This window comes from Chiloscyllium plagiosum, chromosome 26 (genome assembly GCF_004010195.1).
Source record: "Chiloscyllium plagiosum isolate BGI_BamShark_2017 chromosome 26, ASM401019v2, whole genome shotgun sequence".
NCBI lineage: Eukaryota > Metazoa > Chordata > Chondrichthyes > Orectolobiformes > Hemiscylliidae > Chiloscyllium > Chiloscyllium plagiosum.
In genome coordinates this window covers 39292325-39318903 of record NC_057735.1, presented here as the reverse complement: position 1 = coordinate 39318903, position 26579 = coordinate 39292325, and the positions used below count along the sequence as shown (strand labels likewise).

At 40.3% G+C, this 26579-nt stretch overlaps 1 protein-coding gene across 3 annotated transcripts in view; it reads right to left on the bottom strand.

Moving 5' to 3' along the window:
• Positions 1-26579, bottom strand: part of LOC122563270 (SAM pointed domain-containing Ets transcription factor) — a 92789-nt gene that overhangs the window by 56359 nt on the left and 9851 nt on the right. Inside the window, exon 1 of one of the 3 annotated variants that reach the window (XM_043716945.1) lies at positions 16052-16146. The exons of the other annotated variants lie outside the window; for them this stretch is intronic. The gene's annotated coding sequence lies outside the window, so the exon portion shown is untranslated. Of the gene's footprint in view, positions 1-16051; positions 16147-26579 lie in introns of those variants that run through there. 3 annotated transcript variants of the gene reach the window in all.

Here is a 26579-nt window from a genome sequence, read left to right as displayed (position 1 = left end):
CCCCTTCCAATTTAGGTGCAATCCGTCCTTCTTGTACAGGTCACTTCTACCCCAAAAGAGATTCCAATGATCCAAAAATGTGAATCCTTCTCCCATACACCAGCTCCTCAGCCATGCATTCATCTGCTCTGTCCTCCTATTCCTGCCCTCACTAGCTCGTAGCCCTGGGAGTAATCCAGATATTACTACCCTTGAGGACCTCCTTTTTAAAATTCTACCTCTCTGTAATCTCCCTTCAGAGTCTCAATCTTGAAATACTCCTACTGATTTCACTCCTAAAAGGCCTCACTAGTTTTAAGATATGTTGTCATCTTTTTGATTTTTTTTTAAATAGAGGAAATAGTTTCTCCATATATGTATATCCTTTTGAATTACTTTATCATTTTAAACACCTTGACCAAACAACTCCTCAACCTTTTAATTGAGGGAATTAAAACCAATTATAACCTAACCTTATTAGAGAACCATTTAATTTTAACCTTTTGACAAATCTGTACTTCACTCTCTCCAAATTCAATACCTCTTCTATTTCTGATCTTATGGTCTTCCAATGTGTTGCCCAAAACTGATAGTAATAGTGGAGGTAGGGCCTGAGCAAGGCTCCATACAACTGAGAATAACTTCATGTCCTTTGTAATTCAGCCTTTGGTAATATGGCTAAGATTACATGAGCTTTATCGATTGCTTTTTGTACCATTACATTAATGTTTGATGGTCTGTGTACCTGGATGAAGTGGAATGCGGTATAAGATATTGCAAAGAAGAAACATGCTCCATACAAGTCATCTATCATAGATAACAGAATAGAGAGATGACAGAAATAACTAAGAATAAAGTTGAAAAATAACTGACAGTCAATGCGTCCAAATGTGACAAAACAGCAACTCCCAAATAGAAACCATTTAGGCAAAACTGTAGAACACAGACTGAGGAAGCTGTGATCAAGCAGTAAGATGTTCTGATGTGATTAAACCTTATGGACTGTGTCCACTGCAACTGCTAAACTACAAGTGAGCTTGTCACACATGGCAGATAGTGCAGAGAATAACCACAATTTTGCTCTCAAATATTAAAGCAATGTTTGATGAAATCTGATTGGATGGGCTCTTCAGTATTAAAAGGAGAGGTCTCAAGGGTGATATTATAAAGAGGTAAGTGCATGGCAAAGTATACCTGGGCAATTACTTTATTTTGTAAAATATAGTATAAACTTAAGATTGAATTCAGGACATTGGCAAATTCTGGAAGGATTATCTTGTGATCTGGTGATATATCACAACCAGATATACCACAACCAGATACAACACAGACAGATACCATCGTCAGATGCATCTCAGAAGATACATCTCAACTAGATACACCTCAACTAGATAGTCCACAGTCACACATAGCACAGCTAATTACATCTCAGCTAGATACACAACAGCCACACACCACATCATGACCAGACATACTACAGTGGGACATACCAAAGCCTGAAACACCTCAAGATATACCATAGGCAGATGCATAGTCAGATACTCAACAGCTAGATATACCACACCCAGATAACCATTGTCAGGTACTCCACAGCCAGATAGTCCACGGGCAGACATACCATAGCCAGATTTACCATAACCAGATTGACACAACCAGATATATCACAGTTAGATATAACGCAACTGGATATGCTTCAATTAGATATGCCATAGCAAGAAACACTACAAGATACACCATAGTCAGATACACACAGCCAGATACTGTATAGTCAGATTTATCACAGCCTCTGTTATAGACACTAATATAAGGCAGTCTCAATAAATTGTAGCCTCTAAAACATCATTGTCTCTGTACACCACAGTCAGCTGTACAGCTGCAATATACAACAGCCTCCATTATACCACAGCCACTAATGTCTAACCATTATTAAAATCTCCCAATGAATGTGTAACTATTATCAAAACCTCACAACGCCCAAAGAAGGCATGTGGTTACTGATTGCCCTTGCGAACATGGAAATTACTCCCTTAATTACTGCTTAATTAGAACTGCTCCCATCCTCCTAGCTCTAAAACGATTATAGAGAAAATCTACACTTAAAAGGAAGGGTAATATTTATACAAGAATTGCAAGGGTGGATTTTTCCTGGAGCTAATGTCCAGCTGTTGCCTGATGCCCTTTGGAAACAGATTAAAAACTATGTCAATTATATTTTCTCAATAAAAGCCAGCTGAAACTTGGTACCCTTTTAAAGATTATGGATATTACTGTGGATCACAGTGACTGAAGGTAGTACATCTGAGACTGTAATAATGCTATTGAAAGGTGGTCTGTCGCTCTGAGTTTGATCTCAATGTGTTGCATCTAAAAGACCATAGCTTTGGCTGCACATAGTGGCTGTGTATTACTGTGGGGATTTTATTTTCCATTATTTGCCCAGGATTGGATTAAGTGATTAGAGGACTGACCCCTGCAGTTCACTCCTTTAAATCCTGCAACAGCTTGATGACTATCCATTGGTGCAGTAAACCCTGCAAACAACTTCTATTGGTCCAACAGCAACCCACAGAAACCAAGGCTGTGATTTACGTAGGAAAAATAATAATCAATCTCAATTAAAACTTGCTCTCCAGTGTTAAACTGTATTTAATAACACTCCAGTGAAGCATCTTAGGAGGTTTTAACTGACATTAGATGAATGCAAATTGCTGTCACTCAGTTATACTGTGAGGTATTTCATTATTTGAGAAACAATCAGTTTGAGCTTTGATATTTAACACAATACACTTCAAGTTAGAATTGCTTGGGTTAAAGTGTGTCCATTTCAAAGGACTACACAGAAAAGGCTTGCATTCTTTTTTGCTGATGAAAATGTAAGATACAAAAAAAACACATTTTATTTTGCAGTGCAAGGACTTTTTCTGAAACAAATTATATCATTGTGCTGCTAAATGCCATGGAAATGCTTGACCAAAGATTGCACGGCCTGGTTAAATCTTGTCTGCTTTATCACTGAATAACTATGTCATGGCATTTTTTCTGGAACAATGAATTCTGAACACCGGAAGGCTAATCTCTAAACTGTAATAGCCAAAAAAGGCATTTTCTTAAGAAACAGAATTTTATCTTCCTTGAACGTTAAAGGCATTCTCTAATCTTACACGAGCAGAGATAAAGGAATATCTTCCTCATTTTGTAAACTTATGCTGTGTTTAGTGAAGAAGCAAAGTCAGGAGAGTCAAATGATTATTTAATTACAATGATTTCTTCTGTTATTGACTCAATATTTGTCACTTCTTTAAAAAACCTTTTAGTTCAACTTTATAAAACAGACAAAGTATAAGCTTGGACATCAAGTGAGAAATAGTTAGAGGTTTCAGTAGTGGGGCAGGGTAAGATTGCACTAAAATCAAGAATGTCACTGTGAACAGCATCAACATGAATTCTGATAGAGATGGATAAAATAATCATGAGCAAAGTTCATAAATACCCTTGCACACATTAAAAGAACTATCAGTGGCATGAAATGCAGTTACTCCTGACTCAGACCTCAGTAATTGAGGATATAGTCATCAGGTTATGAAAGTTAATTCAAAAATTAATGAAAGCAAAATTTCAAAAACAGCATTAACTACACTGGAAAAATCGCAGAATTCTACATAACACTACCGTAAGTTAGTTTCATTCAATTGCTCAAAGTCAGAGACCTCATTTCTAAGCATTTAGAGCATTGAGCACAATCTCCAAATCATGAGGCAAAACTGTGTGATTAAATGAGTTACATATGAAAGTTGGCACGTTTAATCACCATGAATCAATGCATCTAATTATAAGTCGATGTAACCACAGATCTAAATATCTCAAAACATAGGTGAAGAGCCTAAAAAAAATTTTAAAAAGACTTTGAATCATTCCATATTGTAAAATCAACACCACGTAATTTAGTTAAGGGGACAGAGTTCATTCTTTTTCTTAAACCATAAGGCAGCATGTTCATCAGTTGTCTCCCAGATTTGAACTCAATGAACATCTGGGCAGCACGATGGCACAGTGGTTAGCACTGCTACCTCACAGTGCTAGGGACTCAGGTTCAGTTCCTTCCTCAGGCAACTGTCTGTGTGGAGTTTGCACGTTCTCCTCATGTCTGTGGGTTTCCTCCCACAGTCCAAAAGATGTGCAGGTTAGATGAATTGGCCATGCTAAATTGCACGTAGTGTTTGGTGTAGGGGAATGGGTCTGGGAAGGTTGCTCTTCAGAGGGTCAGTGTGGACTTGTTGGGCTGAAGGGCCTGTTTCCACACTGTAGGTTATCTAATCTTGTTGCTTCTATCAGTAGCCACTAAACCTTTTGTCCTGGTCAAGTGTATGTTGACACTAATTTGGAACAGGAAAACCATATTTGGAAGTATCTGTATCATTGAAGCCTGGAGATAATGATTTTCAGACGGATGCATATTCGAATAAAAATAATGCCAACATAATTTTCTACTTCAATAAGTATTTTGTTGGCTGGGAAGTGTTTCGGGAGGTCCTGAAGTCATAAATAGTGCTCTGAAAATGCAATTCCTTATTTTATTATGTTGGGTCAGTGCTCTGAAATGATTTGTTGCGATCAAGGTTAGCCCACATAACATAAAGAGTCTTACTGAATTCAGATATCTTTGAAACTTATTAACAACTAATAGTAACACACTAATATGACTTGCATATATGGTTTGTGCTATATTCCTACTTAGGTTACTATTATATTGCATACATGGTTCACTGGCTGACTTAAAGGTTTACCAGCAGGCTGCTGACTGATGGCTTAACTGCTGACTGAAAGTACAGAGAGTAAGATGGAGATCTCTTGTACTGAGTGTCATTTTATTATGCCAAAAAGCTGCCTTAAAGGTATACTGTCTGAGATCTGTGCAATAATACAACAATCTCCTGTTTCTCTTTGAAGAATAGAAAACTTATTCTGACATGAGGATACACATCAGTACACCATCTTTACCTGGGAATAATGTTTTGACACATGGACAATGTAATTAGATCTAGTTCTTATATCATTATCTCAATTTGGTTATGTAGCTTCACTCTGTGGTGTGTTACCTGTTGATGTGGACACATGTTTCACGCTTAATGGATGTCCGGTTGTTGTCTTGTGATATACTTTCAATAACAGAATAATCATCATGTAGGTTAAAATCAAAAATCGCATGGCACTGGGTTATAATCCAATAGGTTTATTTGAAACTGCAAGGTTTCGGACGCCCCCCCCCCCCCCAACCCTGCTCCTTCCTCAGGCAGCTAGTGACAGAGAATACATCAGACATAGAATTTATAGTAAAAGATTAAATGGTCACACAACTTATGCAAATGTGTTGAACAAACCTAGATGGCTATTAAGTCTTTAATCAGTTAGAATGGAGGTTCAGGTCTCTCAAGCACACACACACACACTCCTCTCTCAAGAGCACGCACGCATAAACACACACACGCACACACTCATACATACACAAACTCTCTCACACAAGCACTCTCTCTCCCTCAACAAACACGTACACGCACATATAAATCTATGGGATGAAATTGCATTTGCAGATTTGAATTTGCAGATACATTCTATTTTGTTCAAAAAGCACACAATCTGTAGACAGTCAGTCAATGTGGCATTTTATAAATTCATACTTTGGAAATAAAACCAGTCTGGCTCCAGGATGAGACTTGAAACATGGCCTGACACTGAAAATGCATTGTCTGACCTCAGGTGTCACCTTTACTCTGATAAAACCTGAAGCTATCTTGGGGCAGGGGTTTACATATTAATCAATGGGAACCCGCACCTCCATTTTGATTAAAGACTTAATAGCCATTTAGGTTTGTTCAACACATTTGCATAAGTTGTATGACCCTTTGATCTTTTATTATAAATTCTGTGTCTGATGTAAGCTCTCTGACTAACTGCCTGAGGAAGGAGTGGGAGGGCTCCAAAAGCTTGCGGTTTCAAATAAATCTGTTGGATTACAACGCAGTATTGTGTGATTTTTTACTTTGTCCATACATCTTACAGGTTGGCCACGTATAACCTGTTTCATAATGTGATAATTTGTGATAAAGTTGAGTGACCTGGGCAGCATACAACACTGTTTCCATTGATCCATGTACTTAAAATAAGATTTCAAAATTATGCTTTGCTCTGGTTCAAGTTGGGATAATTGTTTGCAGGCTCATACACTTACACCATCTTCTTCCTTCTTTCCAACAATGAATCATATACATACAGTTGGGTGTTATCTGTGTTCCAAATATGAGAGCTGCTGGTGATGTTAATTCAATGTCTTGAGTAGGAGCATGCAAGTCTTTCATGGATATCTGAAAATCTTGGCAAATAGCTCTGAATCTAATGATTGTGGATTTCACCACATGAATAGCATACTCAATGGGACAGTGGCTCAGTGGTTAGCTGCCTCTCAGTGCCAGGGACCCAGATTTGATTCCAGCCTCAAGCGACTGCCTGTGTGGAATTTGCACATTCTCCCCGTGTCTGCGTGGGTTTCCTCCAGGTGCTCCAGTTTCCTCCCACAATTCAAAGATATGCAGGTTAGGTAAATTGGCCATGCTAAATTGCCCAATAGTGTTCAGGGGTGTGTATGTTAGGTGCATTAATCAGGGGTAAATGCAGAGAGTAAGGTAGGGGAATGGGTTTGGGTGGGATTCTCTTTGGAGGATTGGTATGGACTTGTTGGGCCAAAGGGCCTGTTTCCACACTGTAGGGAGTCTATAATTCTATGAAATTGAGCATAGTGAGGAGAAGAGGTAATGTGTTGATACATCACTTCCCACACATAGCTTGGGAGGGTCAACTAGCATACTGCAGACTATTGTCAAACACAATGGGTATTTAAGGAAGTTGGCAGTATCATAGTAATACCAAGGAGAAACCAAGATTAATACTCTGGCTTCAATTCCTATCATGGCAGATGGTGAAACTCTAATTCAGTAAAATCTGTATTTAAAAGCTAGCTTCACCGGGTGGTGGGGATCCCCAGTGGACGGCTCTCTATGTGGGAGTCCTCCCCCTTTCTCTCGAGGATCTGGGGTGGAGGGTGCTGCACACAGCAGTCCCCTGCAACCGCAGATTGCGGTGGTTCACGGACTCCCAGCCCAACTGCTTGTTCTGTGGCGCTGTGGAGTCCGTGGACCATGTATATATTGGGTGTGGGCGTTTGCACTCCCTTTTTGATTTCCTTAAAAACCTTCTCCTCTGTTTTTGGCTGCACTTCAGTCCCACGCTCCTGATCTTTCGGCACCCGGTACGGAGGAAGGAGGGCAGGACTGAAGACCTCCTCGTGGGTCTGCTCCTGGGCCTGGCCAAACCGGCCATAAACAGGTCCAGGCAGAGGGCCGTGGAGGGGGTCGTTAGGGCCGACTGCCTGCCCCTCTTCCGCGGTTACGTTAGAGCCCGGGTGTCCTTGGAGAAGGAGCACGCGGCGTCGACCAACACCCTGGAGTTGTTCAGGGAGAGGTGGGCGCCGCAGGGAGTGGAGTGCATCATTTCTCCCTCCAACTCTATTTTGATTTAGTCCCTACCCTCCCCTTTATTGTTTTGATCACACAGCACTGCCCTTTGATGTGAAGGGCAGTGTTTGTCACTGGCCACCCGGGTGTTTTCCTATCTTCCTGGTGGTGGAAATTGAATAAAGATTCGTGCACTTTGTGTCTTTCACTGTGTCTCACACCTGCACACACACACCATGGGTGCTGGGGAAATAAATAAATAAATAAATAAATACGAGGGTAGCACGCGGTGTCGACCAAAAAAAAAATAAAATAAACAGGGGTTGCTGGTAGTGGGGGGTTAAATTATAAAAAAAAGAACTAAAAAAAAAATTTGAACGCTAGCTTACTGATGATGATGCAACCACTGTCAACTGTCGTAAAGATACAGTTGATTCACTAATATCCTTTAGAGAAGGAATTCTACAGTCCTTACTTGGTCTAGGCTACATGTGACTCCAGACTCACAATGATGTCGTTGACACTTAGATACCCTATGGGTAATTAAAGATGAACAATAAATTCTGGCCTAGCCAGGGATGCCCACAAATAATGAGTAAATTTTGTAAAAAAACCTGTTGAGGAACATCAAACATACTGGATATGATGGTTACACTGGTGGTTTCGTTGATCTGTCTCACAAAATGGAATTTAGTGAAATAATTAGCCATCAGAATGCAGTTGTCTCCTTGGACTTTGAAAGTATCAGTTATGGATTTGCACCATGGATCAGAAAAGTTTTGTAAGAAATGAGACGTTATCTCGATTATTGGGGTTCACGAAGTTGACACGTTTCATTGACTTGATCACTTGGTCCATGTCCTCACTGATATGAAGTCAGTAGATAGATTTGAATGTCACGTCCTTGGGTTTTTTTTTCTGCAGCCATTTGGCCTCTGTTATTATGTAGAGCTTATGTAATGATTATATGCTTTCCTTTGAAAATCACATTCCTAGAAAGTTTGAATTTGATTGTCCAGTAACAATATGTTTGCCCAGGGAGGGACTCGTTGGCTGAGTTGAGGCCACCCAGAGATAATTTTTTAATCAACCTGATCATATTGGATATTGCACACTTCTACAGCAGGACCCTTCCTCTGAACCTGGGCATCCTGGTTCAGAGGAAGAGACATTACCATTGCATTACAAGAACCTAGCCAAGCCACATGCTGAAAATTTACGAAAGTTCAGAGACATTGTTATGCACCTTTAGAACAAGTGGGACTTGAACCCAGAGTTGAGAGTATGGTGCTGGAAAAGCACAGCTGGTCAGGCAGTATCCGAGGAGCAAGAGAATTGGCGTTTCTGGATTCAGCCCTTCATCAGGAATGAGGCTTTTGGGCCAAGGGAGCTGAGAGGTAAATAGGAGGGGTTGGAATTCGGGGGGAAGGTAGCTGAGAGTGCAACAGGGAGATGAAGGTGGGGGTGATGGTGATGGGCCAGAGAGGAGGGTGGAACGGATAGGTTGATGGTGACTTGACCCAGGCCACCTACTTCAGAGGTAGGGATATTACCATTGCACCACATGAGCCCCGTCAGGCCACCTGCTAATGATAACTTTATTGAGCAATTGCAGCTTGACATTATCAGATATAATTTTCTGGATTGACTTTATTTGGCTATGACTAAAATGAATGAGATTGATGGGGAGACCATCATTGAACCAGGATTCAACATTATCCCAGAGTAAGTCCAGAGCAATATCTTTCTTAACAGATTTTGGAAGTGTGTGAGAACTAGGAATAGCCGTGTGTGAGCCTGGTTTGTTTCATATTTCAAAACGGAACCCTTGTTCTTTCACAAGTAGGTGTTGCTTTGCTGAAGGGGCTCTTGTGAGATGCTTTTCACAGATCCTTTCCAACCTCTGTGCTTTGTAGGAACAACAGAATTCTTACTGAATAGCTACATATAGAATCTTTATAATCTGAAAACTAGAGCAAGTGTTTCCCTTTCTACATTAGAATACTTTGCCTGAGCTGTCATGAGGACTTTGGAAATAAATGCAATATACTCGTCATTCTGTAGCTAATATGCTCTGAGACCTTTCTGGCTGCATTTATTTCTAATGAGATAGATTTGAATGGATAACAATTTTGAATGGACTTGATACCACAGTCTAGAATCTCTGCTATTTGAATGGAAATTTTGATCATCTGGCAGGTCATAATATTTAGGAGATCTATTCATGCTGGTGCACCAATGATAGTAGGTCCCATTGCCTCAATGATGTAAAAGCTTTCAGATGTCCATCCTGAGAAGCTGTTTTAAATTTAAGATGGATAACCCCAATGCCTGGGATGTCAGACCCAGTGTAAGCAGTTAGCTTATCATATATGGACTGCACCTGTTTGTGTCAGTGTCCTGAGTACATCACATGTAAGATGCGTAAAAGAATGAAATTTGAATTTGCACTAGTATGAGACTTGGCATACAGCACATATTGTCCATTCCATTTGGCGAATATCTCTTGGATGGAAATAAAAGTTTCAACATTTCTGACAGTATACATGCATTATTTCAAATTAACCGCGTGTACTGGAGTCTGCAGAATGTAACATTCCTGTTATTTCTTGCACTTCATTGAAGTGCATATGTGCCATAAATGGGAGTTTGGAAACATCTTTGCCATTGTTCATTGGTTAGTCCTTCTGCACATTATGAGGCTGAGAATTACATTGCACTTTGATAATCTCAGAACTCTTGGACTCTTTGTATATTCTGGCCCAATGTCCTCTTGAGGAACATATTTTGGATATCTCACAGACGATTTGGATATTTTGTTGACTCTATTGGTAATTGCAAGTGATGTTACAGAGTCAAGCATCTATAGAGGTTATTATCCAGCTACAACTTGCATCAAACATTCATCCTTCTTCTAGCAATCTGCGAATGGTATAACCTTTAGGTTTGTCCAGAAATGCCTTTCAGAAAGATTTGGTAAGTATAGAGGTAATGGCGAGCTCCATCATCCTTTTGGCTGGGTTAGCATTGGTGAAGTCATGTTCTTTGCTTTAAAAATAGGCAATGGATTGATCAATATTTCCACCCGGTTTTTGAGAACTTGGAAAATCTAGTATGGATTTGTGTAATCAACTGAAAATGCTAAAGAGTCTTATTCATCTTAATGCTTCATTCCCCAAAGGAATAAGAAATTTGGCAGCCTGTCTTTCTTTACTAGTTGATCAATGAAGTGTAGATTCTTTTCGAATAATTGAAATTTGAACAAAATGTCACTGGAATACTAATCCATGTTCTAAGGTTTACTTTCCATTCTGATCATGCTTGTTTAAAAGTTGCAAGTACAGATTTTTGTTTCAGTGTACAGGCAATCCCAAGGTAAGAACAGGCTCTGTTCCTGAGTACATTTCTCAGTCAATTAGTACGCAAATCAGAACACAATATAGCACAATATAAAATAGCCATTTGTAAGTACAATAGAAGGTTCACACATCAAATTCTTAAAATAAAGAATAATATGGGACCTATTTCATTCATATGAGCATTCAGAAGTCAGATGTTCATTAATTGGGGACCACCTGTACTGTTTATCTGCTTATTAGTTTACTTGCCTTTTTCTCTGTTTGTAACTTTATAAGTTATTGCTTTAAAATTAATAGGTTTGTGCCTGTAGGTGACATTTAATTAAAAAGAGAGTTGTTACATCATGTGCCTCTTTTTTCTTTATTTTTGCCATTTGCAAGAATCAAGATAGCAGAATCAACTGATGATGGCAAACAAGTCAAAAATGGTTTTGTTCTCCAGTGTTCTTTTCTGCCACCATACCATCACAATCTTTTAGTGTGTGTGTGCGATTAGATTAGATTAGATTCCCTCCAGTATAGAAACAGGTCCTTCAGCCCAACAAGTCCACACCGATTCTCTGAAGAGTAATCCATCCAGACCCATTCGCTCGCCCTATATATAACCCTGACTAATGCGCCTAACACTATGGGCAATTTAGCATGGCCAATTCACCTGACCTGCACATCTTTGGATTGTGGGAGTTAACCGGAGCACCCAGAGGAAACCCACGCAGACATGGGGAGAAAGTGCAACCTCCACACAGACAGTTGCCTGAAGCAGGAATTGAACCCTGCCGTTGTGAGGCAGCAATGCTAACCACTGAGTGGGGGTGGGGGTGCACAAAGAGGGATAGAGAGAGAGCGAGAACTCAGAAATGTTCCTTCCTTCAATACTGTCATTGTCTTCAGTCTTACTCACTAATTAAACACGTCAACTGTCACTCAGACAGGTCAGTAATAGAATAGAATAGCCTTTATTGTCACATATACTCAATGAACATAGTGAAAAGTTTATATCACAACTGCTATCATCACTGCAGCCGTCAGTACTAATTTGCTGTCACCAGCTTCTGGAACTTGATTTCTGACACTATCTTCTCATATCTGTTTGTTTTCATTGCTGTCACCATCATGGCCATTGTAGTTTTCTATGTGTTCGGTCATGTAATATACACTACAGACAGTCAAGTTCTTGATGAGTCCAACATCTGTAAACTTATTAATGAGTAACTTTATGTACAAATATGATTTAGTGAAGAGATCATAGAATCCCTATAGTGTGGAAACAGGCCCTTCAGCCCAACAAGTCCACACTGACCCTCCAAAGAGTAACCCACCTAAACCCATTCCCCTACCCTATATTTACCCCTGACTATTGCACCTAACCTACACACCCCTGAACACCATGGGCAATTTAGCATGGCCAACTCACCTAATCTACACATCTTTGGATTGTGGGAGGAAACCCATACAGACAAAGGTAGAATGTGCAAACTCCACACAGACAGTCACCTAAGGTTGGAATCAAACCTGGGTCCCTGGTGCTGTGAGGCAATAGTGCTAACCACTGAGCCACCGTGCTGCACCAGTGGCAGAAGTCAGGTTCCAGAAGCTGATGACAGCAAATTGGTACTAGTGGCTAAAGAGGTGATTGTGTTCAGAGGAATTCAGATGAGAGAAAGCTAATATGAAACATAAACATTAATATATATCAGTTTGGCCTGTTCCTGCTCTGTCAATTGATTATCATTCTATGCATATAGTTCAGATTCAGGCACTCATCACCCAACTCATTAGTGTTTAGCCTTTAATTGGCCCTAAATTATTTCTTCTGGAATAACCCTTTTAATCCAAACTATGATCAAAATAAATATACCTGTTCTCCCTGATAAGGCAAACAGATATGAAAGCCTTCCACAAACTGAACAATTTCACTTAATGAGAGTGTATTTGTATATGTGTGTCTGTGCAGGTATGTTTTTGCATATCTGTGTGTTTTGTGTATATTTTTATTTATGTGCGCACATTGTGTATGTGTATGTTTTTCTGTGCACGTGCGTGTGCGCATGTATATGCACGGGCAGTGGGCAATATCAATTTGAGAGATTTTAAAACCACATTAATTCTATAAAAAAAGGACTTAAACAACAACTAGTTGTATTTCAGTATTGAGTATCGAGAGTAAGGGTCAAATATTTGCTTAAATATTGCACATTAGTTGTGTCAGCTATAACTTCATTGGTAGCACTCTCCCCTCTGAAACAAAAAGTCATGAGTTCAAATTCAATCCAAGCTGACACTTCATTGGAGTGTGACACGGCTGGAGGTGCTGTCTTTTCAGTAGGTCATTCAACCAAAGACCTATCAGCTCTCAGATGTATATTGAAGATCCTGTGACACAGCTTCAAAGATGAGCAGGGCAATTCTCCCCAGTGTTTTGTCCAAGATCTATCCCTTAACCTACATCACTAAGAAAAAGCAGATGATCTGACCATTCTAATTTGGACAAGTTACATTTTGGCTGCCATGTTTGCTGTAACAGTGACTACACTTCAGAAATATACTTAATTAGTTGTAAGGAGTCTTGGGGTGTTGAATATGTAAAATGTGTCATACAAATACAGGCTCTTTATTTCTTTAGTAAGATTACAGCAGAGATAACGTGGTACCATGTGCTGTCAGAAAGTCAAATCTCCTTTCTGCTCTTTGGGCTCTTAAATGTGTCTGAAGTCCACAGGTGCAGGAGCCCGTGAAAAACAGCATGTCCAAGTCAGACAAAAAGAGTGAACATTTGTGGTCACTTTGCCCTGGATATTTTTACATTTAGTCCAAGAAGAATAAAGCTGCTGAAGCATTAAACAGGTTTACGTTGTAATTCATCACATATTACACCTCACTGCAAAAGGTTATGCAAAGACTAAAATTCCCACATAATTCAATAGCTGTCAATGCTCGATGGAATCTTTTATTTCCTGCCAGCTCAGTAATGATGTAGGAAGATGGTAAAATGAACTGAGTGCACAAGTAGTTTACGATGATTAATTGTATTGCATAATGATTTAATAAAAGGTTTTTTAATATTACCCTGTATGAACCTTTATAGTTAAAGAGGATATCCCCTTAAAGGAATGTATCTGTTATGTAAATTTCTTGAGTCTGAGTTGGCGGATGACTAGCAATTTTACCTTTTGTCAGTTAAATTGCCAAAGGAATGTGTATATTTTACAGGAAAATTATAAGGTGTTGCTCAAAGGGAATAGAAGAGGAAACATTAGATTTCTTCTCCCATTGTTTTTGAAATGATTGCTAGGTGTTTCCAAAGCCTATTATCACTATCAATTGCATAGAGGCTGAGTCAATATCAACTGATACAATACAATAACATTGCAGGTCTCTTGTTGAGGAAAGCATTGTTATCTTTCCTGATGGCACAGTGGGTAAAGCCAGTGCTTGTTATGGTATTTAGTCATCTGGGTTAGGAGGATTTACGACTGTATTCAGTCAGTGATCTGTCAGTGGAGCGGTTACTCTAATATCATCAGTGCTCCTTCACCAGAGAAAGAGAAAAATAACCACTAGAGCTTCAGCTCTTAATTCACTATTGGAGGTGTAGTGACCAATGAAGAAGATTACCTCCGAGCACAACAGATAGGCCAATGGGCTGAGGAGTGGCAGATGGAGTTTAATTTAGATAAATGTGAGGTGCTGCATTTTGGAAAGACAAATCAGGACAGGACTTATACACTTAATGGTAAGGTGCTAGGGAGTGTTGCTGAATAAAGACACTTCGAGTGGAGGTTCATAGTTCCTTGACAGTGGAGTTGCAGGTAGACAAGATAGTGAAGACAGAGTTTGGTATGTTTGCCGTTTTTGGTCAGTGCATTGAGTGTAGGAGTTTAGAGGTCATGTTGTGACTCTACAGGACATTGGTTAGGCCACTTTTGGAGTATTGCATGCAGTTCTGGTCTCCCTCTAATAGGAACTAGAAAGGGTTCAGGAAAGATTTCTGGGGATGTAGCCAGGGTTGGAGTGCTTGAGCTATAGGGAGAGGTTGAATAGGCAGGGGCTATTTTTCCTGGAGTGTTGAAGGCTTGGGAGTGATCTTATAGAGATTTATAAAATCATGAGGGGCACGGATAGGATAAATAGGCAAGGTCTTTCCCCTGGGGTGGGGGAGTCCAAACCAGAGGGCATAGGTTTAAGGTGAGACAGGATAGATATATAAGGGACCTAAGAGAAAACATTTTCATATGGGACATGGTACATGTATGAAATGAGCTGCTAGAAGAAGTGGCGGAGGCTGGTACAATTGCAACATTTGAAAGGCATCTGGATGTGTACATGAATAGGAAGGATTTGGAGGGATCAGGGCCAAGTGCAGGCAAATGGGACTAGATTTATATAGGATATCTGATCAGCATGGATTAGTTGAACCAAAGGGCCTATTTCTGTGCTGTATATCTCTATCACTCTATGACTACCCAGTGCTTTCTACTAAAAATTGTATGTGCGCATGTCAGCCAGGACAAGTGTGAGTTCAGATATGATGATCATCAGTGAGTACCCCGTTGATATTCACTGCCTGAGCTTCTACAGGAAGAAAATTCACTTGGGCAAGATGCAATTGACTAGTGGAGCCCTGAAAACCATACACTACCATGAGAAATGCTTTCAGTACAAGAGAGGAGAAAATTTGAATTTATATTTTGGACTTCTATATAGGATCTTTTCAAAGTGCCCACAAATAGTTTAAGAATCCTTAGGAGAAGTATGAGCTAGTCCTGGGAACACTATCAGACAAAGCATGCAGTTCTAGCATTTTTTCTAATCCTCATGTATTTAATTCTAAATTGTGGAATCTACAAGACATCATTATCTCATGCCATTAGTTGTCTTTTAAATTTTGGGCTGGGGATTTTTTTTAACTCCGCTCGGGTACTGGCCTACTGACTGCACTTAATAGGTTTGTCTTGCAACATAATTTACATCCATGCAATGTAATTGCTACTTGGGTTGTGTGTTGTGCAATCTGGGTGTGGAGTTACATGGAGCACAGTTAGGCAAGAAATGTCATAGCCTGTCTCATAAGGAAAATCACATTGAATAGATTAAAATCACTTGCATTGTGAATTCAAAATCAAAACATTCTGACAATCAGAGACTATGATTAATTTTTCAAATGTTAGCAATGAATTGGCTGTCTGCTGCTCATGAAATTTAACTTACATTTCGATGTTTAACAATGCCCCATGGGAATCCCTGCTTTAGTAAAAGGTGAATCATCCATAACCCAGCAGATCTTAGCTTCGTATCAGCGCTTGAATGAAGTTTGCAGTTAATGACAATAGGAATCAGTCATGACCTACATAGCAATCTGGGTGGACAGCTGAATCTAGTTCCTAATTAAAAAAACAGAATTGCCTAACTCTTTAGCCTTTAGGGTTTTTTTTGGTAATCTGCCAAGAGTGACATTGCTTAGAAATAACATTTTCAGCAATTTGACAGACCGAAACATGAAAGCATGAAACAGGTATGAGAAGCTGGCTTCAAAGCAGCTTGGGACTCAGGTCATTGAATCATAATTATGATGCAAAAGACAATTGAATAAGTCTATGTAAAGTCAATTGGTGCCACTGCATAACAAAGCTTTAAAATGCATATGCAATTCAAAGAATAATTCATATCTATCAAAGATTAATATATAACTTTATTACCTGATTTTGTAATATTTTATTTTTTATTAGAAGAATACTGAATGAGAAACAAGGTCAAATATTGTAATGGAAGACCAGTAATAAATACTTTGCTGGTTACTAAATGAATATTGGTGTAAACTGATTAATTGGCAATTTTTTGTACATCACTGATAATCAGCTCTGTCTATTTCACCGGGTTACCACATTCACTATTATACTGAGCAGCGAAATTAGAAAGGACAAAGTGTCTTATATCTCAACAGCATCATTAATTTCTGTATTTCAACACTAATTATGGCTCACTGAGGTTTAAGAAGTGGTATGAAAATGTTTTGAAGTTTCTGTGGTCGCCATTACAACCCAAAATCAAATAGAAAGATTTCCTGTGTGATACCATATATGAGTTTAGGGCTTTTTTACACAGAGAATTTATTCCCATACTCACCTCCAGCTTCCCATTTGAAAAGCCAGAAAATAAAGCTCCCCTGTAGGCTTGAAACAACGACTTATATTTTATAAAGTACCTTTCATGGAGTAAAATGTTCCAAAGTGCTTTGCAGAGTTGTTATCAAAACTAGATTTGACACCAGGCCATAAAAAGACATATTAGGATGGAGCTAGAAACAGCATGTTTCAGGTAGAGAATTCCAGAGCTTTGGGCCTATGCAACTGATGCACAGACACTGATGATAAAGTAATTAAAATTTGAAACACGTGTAAAGCTATTATTGATGAATAACAGATATCTTGCAGGGTTAAGTGGTGGGAGGAGGTTAGAGAAATATAGAGAGTGAAGCTTTGGAGGGATTTTAAAACCAGGATGAGACTGTTAAAAGGCTAGAAGCTGAGTGAGCACAAGATGTGATAGATGAACAGGTAAATGAGACTTGCTGTGAGGTTTAGATATTACAAACAACAGAGGTTCCAGTGCTGATCCTTAAGGAACACCACTGGTTACTCAACTCCAGTCAGAAAAATCACTCTTCCATAGCCACACCTTGTCTTGACCAAGATAATTTTGTATCCACCTTGTCAACTGGCCATGAATTCTAGGTGACTTAATAATCTGGACCAGCCTTACCATGATGGACCTTCTCAAATGCTTTCATAAACAGTGAACAGCTGATGTTCATGTATCCTGGTGGCTAGTTTTCTGCCTGTTTATGAACAGCTACATTTGGGAAAATCTACAGCAGAACAGATTGGAGGAAGGAGGATTGTTCAAAAAGGAAATGGGGAGAGTTCAGGCCCAACATTTCCCCTTTAGGGTGAAATGTGGGAGCCATAAGCCCAGATATATTCAGGATTTGATAAAAAGGAAACAGATTTTAGCAACTACAAAAGGGAGCAAATCGACAAAGACCTAGTGACGTATGGCAAGTGCAGGGGAAACTTAAGCAAGCAAGTAGGAGAGTAAAGAAGGGGTACTGTTGGGTAATATCAGGGAGAATCCCAAGGTATTCGATAAGTATATTAAAGAGGGTAAACAGGAAAGGAGTAGGGCCCATCAGGCACCAAGAGAGGAGCTTTTGCATGGAAGGGGAGGACATTGATAATGTGTTAAACAAGTACTTCACATCTGTCTTCACTCTGGAGAAAGAAGATGTAGATACAGAATTCAGGAAGAGGGACTGGGAGGTACTTGAGTGATTTGAGAAGTAATGAAGGTATTGGAGGTTTTGGTAGACTTGGCAAATTGGATCCAACATTAGCTGAGTGGTAGGAGACAGTGGGTGGTGTTCGAACGTTGTTTGTGTGACTGGAGGCAGGTGTCTCCAGGGGTTATACCACAGGGCTCTGTGCTGGGTCCATTATTGCTGTTGATATACATAAATGATGGAGATAAAAATATGGAGGAGGGTCGTAAGTACAGTTGCAAATGATATGAAGATTGGCCATGTTGTTAATAGTGAGGAAGAAAGTCTTAGGTTATTGGAGTATATTGACAAGGTGCTTAAATGGGCAGATTAGTGGCAGATGGAGCTTATACGTGAAAGGTACTAGCTGATGCTGTTTGGAAGAAATAATAAGACAAGGGAATACTCAATGAATGATAGATCACTAGGAAGCTCAGAGGAACACAATGATCTTCAGGTGCTTTTCCACAGGGGCATGAAGTCAGCAGGACAGGTTAATGGGGTGGTTATGGGCCGGGTGTAGGCAGATGGGACTAGATTGGGTTGGGATATCTGGTCAGCATGGAGAGGTTGGACCGAAGGGTCTGTTTCCTTGCTGTACATCTCTATGACTTGCTTTTATCAGCCGTGGCATAGATTACAAGAACAGGCAGGTTAGGTTGGTGCTGTACAGAATTTTGTTTAGGCCACAGTTGGAGTACTGTACAGTTCTGGTCATTTTGCTATAGGAAGGGTGGATCACACTGGAGAGGGTGCAGGGGAGATTCACCACATGTTGTTTGGGATGATGCAGTTTCTTTATGAAGAGAGGCTGGAGAAGCTTGGGTTGTTTTCTTCACAGCAGAGCAGGCTGAGAGAGGACCTGAATGAGGTGTATAAGATTATGAGGGACATGGATGGGGTGAATAGGAAGCAGTTGTTCCCCTTAGTTAAAGGGTCAATGACAAGGGGGCATAGTTTTAAAGTGTAGGGTAAGATACTTAGTGGAGATTTGAGGAAAAAGATATTTCACTCAGAATGTGTTGGGAATCTGGAATGCATTGACTTAGAGGATGGGGGTGAGGATGAGTGGGAAACTTCATAAGCTTTAAAAGATACTTGGGATGCAGACGAGGCAGCATTCGGGCTCCTCAGCCCGGTGCTCGTCCATCTGTTTGCTTTTTTCTTAGAGTCATAGAGCCATAGAGATGTACAGCATGGAAACAGACCCTTCGGTCCAACCTGTCCATGCCGACCAGATATCCCAACCCAGTCTAGTTCCACCTGCCAGCACCCGGCCCATATCCCTCCAAACCCTTCCTATTCATATATCCATCCAAATGTCTTTTAAATGTTGCATTTGTACCAGTCTCCACCACTTCCACTGGCAGCTCATTCCATACACGTACCACCCTCTGCGTGAAAAAGTTGCACCTTAGGTCTCTTTTATATCTTTCCCCTCTCACCCTAAACCTATGCCCTTTAGTTCTGGACTCCCCAACCCCAGGGAAAAGACTTTGCCTATTTACCCTATCCATGCCCCTCATAATTTTGTAAATCTCTATAAGGTCACTCCTCAGCCTCCGACGCTCCAGGGAAAACAGCCCCAGCCTGTTCAGCCTCTCCCTGTAGCTCAGATCCTCCAACCCTGGCAACATCCTTGTAAATCTTTTCTGAACCCTTTCAAGTTTCACAACATCTTTCCGATAGGAAGGAGACCAGAATTGCACACAATATTCCAACAGTGGCCTAACCAATGTCCTGTACAGCCGCAACATGACCTCCCAACTCCTGTACTCAATACTCTGACCAATAAAGGAAAGCATACCAAACGCCTTCTTCCTTATCCTATCTACCTGCGGCTCCACTTTCAAGGAGCTATGAACCTGCACTCCAAGGTCTCTTTGTTCAGCAACACTCCCTAGGACCTTACCATTAAGTGTATAAGTCCTGCTAAGATTTGCTTTCCCAAAATTCAGCACCTCACATTTATCTGTATTAAACTCCATCTCCCACTTCTCAGCCCATTGGCCCATCTGGTCCAGATCCTGTTGTAACCTGAAGTCACCCTCTTCACTGTCTACTACACCTCCAATCTTTATTTTTCCATTTTGCTTTCTTTCCTTTTCTAAGATTTTAAAGTTTTTTGTTTGTAAGAAAACTTAGCTTGAAGCAGCTAAGAGCTGAAGCAAAGTGGACTGGAGGCATGGAGTGATGTGGAGAAGCTGAGAGCCGGAGTGGAGTGGGCTGGAGGCATGGAGTGATGTGGAGAAGCTGAGAGCTGGAGTGGAGTGGGCTGGAGGCATGGAGTGATGTGGAGAAGCTGAGAGCTGGAGTGGAGTGGACTGGAGGTATGGAGTTGAGTGGAGACAGTTGTTGGACTGGGGTCCAGAGTGAGCGGTCAGTGGCTTGCAAGGCCATTCAGGCCAAAATCTGAAAGCTGCTGTAGTCTGTTTATCCGACTGTGATGTTTGTCCTTTTAACAAGGTCTTATTTCTAATTTATCCTATGGATCATTGTAAGGTAATGCATCTTCTTTTCTTCTTTATTCCTCTTTTTGTAACTAAGATTTGTACCGAGGTACTTTGTACCTTAAGATGGCGCCATGAGAGGTGATATTGTAAGCTTTTCACTTTACTCCTATTCTTCTGTACTTGAGTACACTTTACAATAAAATCTAATTCTAATTCTAATACTAATTTTAAGGATGAATGTGTGAAATGTCATAATATTCATGGCCAAGTGCTGGAATGTGAGATTAGCATAGATGGGCTAACACAGACTCGATGAGCCGAAGGGTCTCTTCTTTGACATATGACTTTTTAACTCAATTACTCTACTTGTCCTTACTTTGTAATTTAAATGTCAAAATATTGCACAGTAAAGTAATCTAGCTGTTAAACATTTTCACTATTTATTAATCTTTGACCATCATTAACTACTCTTTAACACTATTATTATGCACTTTAAAGCTATGTTATACACAATGTCAATACTTGCATATCAAGAGATTTAATTCATGGTTTGCTTCAATTAGAGCTTGCTGATTGAAAGTGAGGTAGAAGAGAGCAGTGTATCAAATCAAGAAGAAAATGAGCAGGTCTCATGAGGAAAGATCAAGTGAATCAAACCCTGGGACAAAGATAAGAGACAGGAGAATGAAGTAAGAATATTAAGCCATAGTGATAGGAAAGAGCAGTGATTGGTTTTCTATCAACTTCACTTTCTCATTCACATCATTTATTGAGGACACGTATACCATAATCCAAGCCAAAAGGTTATCCCTGCCTCGTAGCATTAGAGGATTCCTGCTGTCATCAAGTATGTCTCTTTGCAATGTATCATACACGATATTTGCCACACATTCAAAACTTGCTCTAACCACAAACGTCAGGTGTGATTAGAAATCTATTTTAGTATATACCATGCAAGTGGTATGATTGGGAAAGCGGATGTGAACTGTTTGCTCAAGTACGCTTTACAACTATGGGCTTTGTATAATATATTTTATTTCTCATTGCTTGGTTAATGGAATTTTGGAAAGCAAAATAAGGATTATTAGGGTTGGCTAGAATTCAATCTATTATCTTCTGTGGCATTTCAATTGTAGTTTTTTATTCTGTGTATCATAGGCCAGGCCATTGGAGTTTACCAGGAAACAAACTTAATTGGGATCCCCAATATCTGACCCAAACTCTTGAATTCCACTATAATTAAACAAATTAACAGATGTAGTTACCCTCAGGTAGTGGTCATAATTATATTCACTGTAATGTTCAGTTAGTGCTGCACTTGGTTTCTCAAATCAGCGTAATTCTTTTTTAAAAATGCAAGACATTGTCACAGCCTTTTATGTGTGACTGATCAGTTCTCCTGCGCTTTGTAGGTTGAAATAAATACAGGATTGAGTAAAAGGAGCTTTAAACTGCATCTAAGCATGTTGTATCTGATCTAGGAGTGCTAGTTGCTGTCACTAGATTAGTCAATGAACTGGAAATGTCACATTCACCATGCTGACATCTCATTACCTAAATGAGCACAACATAAATCAAACCAAAGTTCAGGACTTGAGGATCTGACTAACTGTCAATAGAATCACACGCAGAAGAGAGTGTCAAAGGCAAACGTTAACTATTGAAATGAAAGCACAGACAAGTTGTGCTATTCATTAAAATGGAACTGGAAAGTGAAACGTTTACAGAGAATAAAGTCACTGGGGAACTTTAGCCTCCTGTAACTCAGCCAGGAGAAGTGTAAGTACAATAATGTTATCGCTATAGGAAGAAGATGTTCTGTCCCAGAGTAATGTTCCAGGACCAGACAGGCGCCTGTTCATTAAAGGAAGATGGACTTGCATGAATTCAGTGCCTTTCATGTCTTCAGGACCTCCCATAACACTTTATGCCCAATAAAATACTTCTGAAATGTACTCTCTGGTGTACTGCAGGAAATGTGACAGCATGGTCAGCTCCCACAAACAGCAATGTAATAATAGGCAGATTATCTGTTTGTGCGATGCTGATTGAGCGATAAAAACTGGATAAATCAGCAATAACACTCCAATTTTTCTTCAAAGTAGTGCCATAGGATTTTTCACATTTATCCATGAGGCAGACAGAGCCTCATTTTAAAGTTTCATCAAAAGACAGAGTCTCCAACAGTGTAGCACTCCTGTCCCACATTGTTGGAGCAACCTTGGCTTTGCATTCAAGTCATTGGAGTGAGTTTATGCCTTCAGACTCAGAGGGAAGGATCCAATTAGAGTCATAGAGTCCTACAGCGCAAAGACAGGCCCTTTGGCCCAAACTGGTCCATGCAGACCAAAAATGTCAGTCCATGCTAACTCCATTTCACTGCACTTGGTCCATATTAATAAGCTAAAACACATGCTGAAGTATCAGCGCTTTTTAGCCACCTAGTCACTAAACACTAGTGCAGAGAACATTGCTAGGAAGAACTCACTGAAATTCAGCAGCTACGTGCTAAGAGGAAGTGAAAGCAGTATTAGTTAAATAATTGGTAGAGAAGTGGAACACAACGTGGGGACATGACGATAAGAGCAAAGCAAAAGGAGGTAAACATCAGAAACAAATAAATAATGGGTTTTGGGGGATTATTAATTTCCTTGCACACAAATCATGGAAGGTTAATGGTTACAGATATCGGTTGCAGATGCAGTAAGCAATTAGCAAGACAACAGCACATTGTTCTTTATTGCAGGGAGCTGCAAAATAATAGCAAAGAACTCTCACTGAATTTACACATGACTTATTGAGATCATACCTCAAATACTGTGTACAGTTTTGGTCAATGTACCTAAGGAAAGACAATATTTGCTTTGCTGGATTTATACCTGGATCAAAGCACCATCTCATAAAGAGAAACTGAGTAGACTATGCCTATCTGAGATATCGTGGATAAGAAACAATCTCACTGAAATATATAGGATTTGACAGGCCAGGGGGATGTTGACCCTGACTATGCCTTACAGTTTCAGGATAAGAGATCAATCATTTAGGACTTAGATGAGCTTTTTCACTAAACAGATTGTGAATCTTTGAAGCTCTGACTTCAGAAGGCTGTTTGGATGCTTTCTTGATGAGTATATTCAAGATTGATATTAACTATATTTTGGTCATGAGGAGAGTCAAGGGATATGAAAATATGGTGAGAAAATGGAATTGATTGGATTTTTAGTCATTACTTAATGAGTGGAGCCATGTTAAAGGGCCTTTTGACGTGTTTCTGTCCTGTTTGCAGGTTTTCATGTTCTTCTACTACTATCTCCTGCCTTGTAACAGTTCCATATTGGAGAGAAATGTTTCTTTCCATGTTTCTTTCCATATAGAGGAACCTCGATTATCCAGCATTCGATTATGTGAATTTCAGACTATCCGGACAAGATCGTAAAGTCCTGATGCTTGGCTAAACTGTGTTATCCGTCATTCAATTATCCAAACATTCGATTATCCAAACAAAATACTCCCTGCCTTAATCATTTGGATAATCAAGGTTTCTCTGTATCTGCTTTCTGGCTACCAAGCACTAGCAAACTGAGAGGAAGAGAAAACAAAGTTCCCCATTCTATGCTCTTTAGTTATGCACTACCTCTGGTTGAAAGCAGACAGCATATAATGTGACACTGAGTTGTAGATCAGGCCTCGCTGGGAACAGAGGTGGATGGAATACAAACATCACTAGGCTCCTGATTACATTAGCTACCTGATCCTGATCTCAATATTAACTATTTAGGCCTACGTGGGTTCAAGTCCTGGGAAGGCTTCTCACTCCCACAAGACAGACAACTAATTTGGCTTATTAAGGATGTTGTCAAACTTGAAAGGGTTCAGGAAAGATTTACAAAGATGTTGCCAGGATTGGAGGAGTTGAACTATATGGAGGGACTGTTTTCCCTGGAGAGTCAGAGGCTGAAGAGTAACCTGATAGAGGCTTATAAAATCATGAGGGGAATGGATAGAGTAAATAAACAAGTTTCTTTTTCCCTGAGGTGGGGGAATCCAGAACTACAAGGCATAGGTTTAGGGGAAAAATTTAAAAAGGACCTATGGAACAATTTTCATACAGAGGGTGGTGCGTGTATGGAATGAGCTGCCAGAGGAAGTGATGGATGCTGGTACAATTACGACATTTAAAAGATATCTGGATGGGTGTATGAATAGGAAGGGTTTAGAGGGATTTGGGACAACTGCTGGCAAATGGGATTCAATTAGTTTAGGATATCTGGTCGGCATGGACAAGTTGGCCCAAAGAGTCTATTTCCATGCTCTACATCTGTATGACTCTGGGACTCTAAGAATCTCCCACCCCAACAATCCCCACCTTGACCTGGCTTCTCTTTAAATTAAAGTTTTTGAAAAGTTGTTAAGATGTCACTTTTGGCTGAAGAGTCTTCCTGGTCACTTACCTGCGTAGTTGAGTGCATCTCTGAAGCTGGTAGTCCTCTGATTGTCCCTCCATCTCAACTGACAGGGCCTCCATTCATTTCCATGGCAACTAAGAGGTCACCCACTTGAAAATGTTGACTTTAATCAGTTTCACACCAAAAGTGGGTTCAAAACCCCAAAAACAGTTCCAACTCCTGTTTCTCACCTCCCTGGTGAAAATTCAGCCCCATGTATTTGTTTTAAAAATTGGTCATATTTCAGATTAAAAACATTTTTTAGATTCCTTTGTATTAGAAAACAGCAAGATCAAATGTTCTTGTTAGTTTCACTGTTTCAAATAACCATTTTTAAAAATAGATGATTTATTCATAGCGACATACCTACTCTGGAGGATTGTGGAGGGGGCAGACATGAATCATCTGATCCATTGTAGACTTCAAAGTTCTGGAAAGTGCATCAAATAAAGTATCACAAATCAAACTGGTCTGGGACAACATGCCCCAGATCATCTCAGAAAGTAAATCTTGTGCTTTCAACAACAAAGTAACAACAGCCTATATTTATATTGATGCTTGGAAGTAATAAAATGTTCCAATGTTCTTCCCAAGAGGATTATCAAACAAAATACAATATCAAACTACATAGGAGACAGGGCGAAAGTAAGGACTGCAGATGCTGGAGATCAGAGTCAAAAAGTATGGTGCTGGAAAAGCGCAGCTGGTCACGTGGCATCCGAGGAGCAGGAGAGTCGACATTTTGAGCATAAGCTCTTCATCAGAAATGTGGGGTGTGGAGGTGGTAGGTAAGGAAGCTGAGGGATAAATGGGAGGTAGGTGGGGCTGGGGGAAGATAGCTAGGAATGCAATAGGTAGATGAAGGTTGGGGGTGATGGCGATAAGTGGAGAGTGGAGCAGAAAGGTGGGCAAGAAGATGAACAGGTAGGCCAGTTCAAGAAGATGGTGCTGAGTTGGAGGGTTGGATCCGGGATAAGGTGGGGGGAGGGGAGATAAGGAAACTGGTGAAATCAACATTGATCCTGCGGAGTTGGAGGGTCCCAAACTGGAGGATGAGGCATTCCTCCATGTGTCGGGTAGCTAGATTTTGGTGGTGAAGGAGGCCCAGGGCTTGCATGTCATTGATGGAGTGGGAAGGGGAGTGGGACTGGGATATACACACTAATCAATTCCACCACACTGTGGCCAAACAATTCTACTCCTCCGCCCATTCTGCCAAGGACATGCAAGTCCTGGGCCTCCTCCACTGCCAGATTCTCGCCAGCCGACACCTGGAGGAAGAACGCCTCATCCTCCATCTTGGGACCCTCCAACCCCATGGGATCAATGTCAACTTCACCAGTTTCTTCATCTCCCCTCCCCCCCTCTTTTCCCAGACCCAACCCTTCTTCTCGGCACCACCTTCTTGAACTGTCCTACCTGTCCATCTTCCTACCCTCCTCTCTAACCTATCACCATCACCCCCCACCTTCATCTATCTATCACATTCCCAGCTACCTACTCCCAGCCCCACCCACCTACCA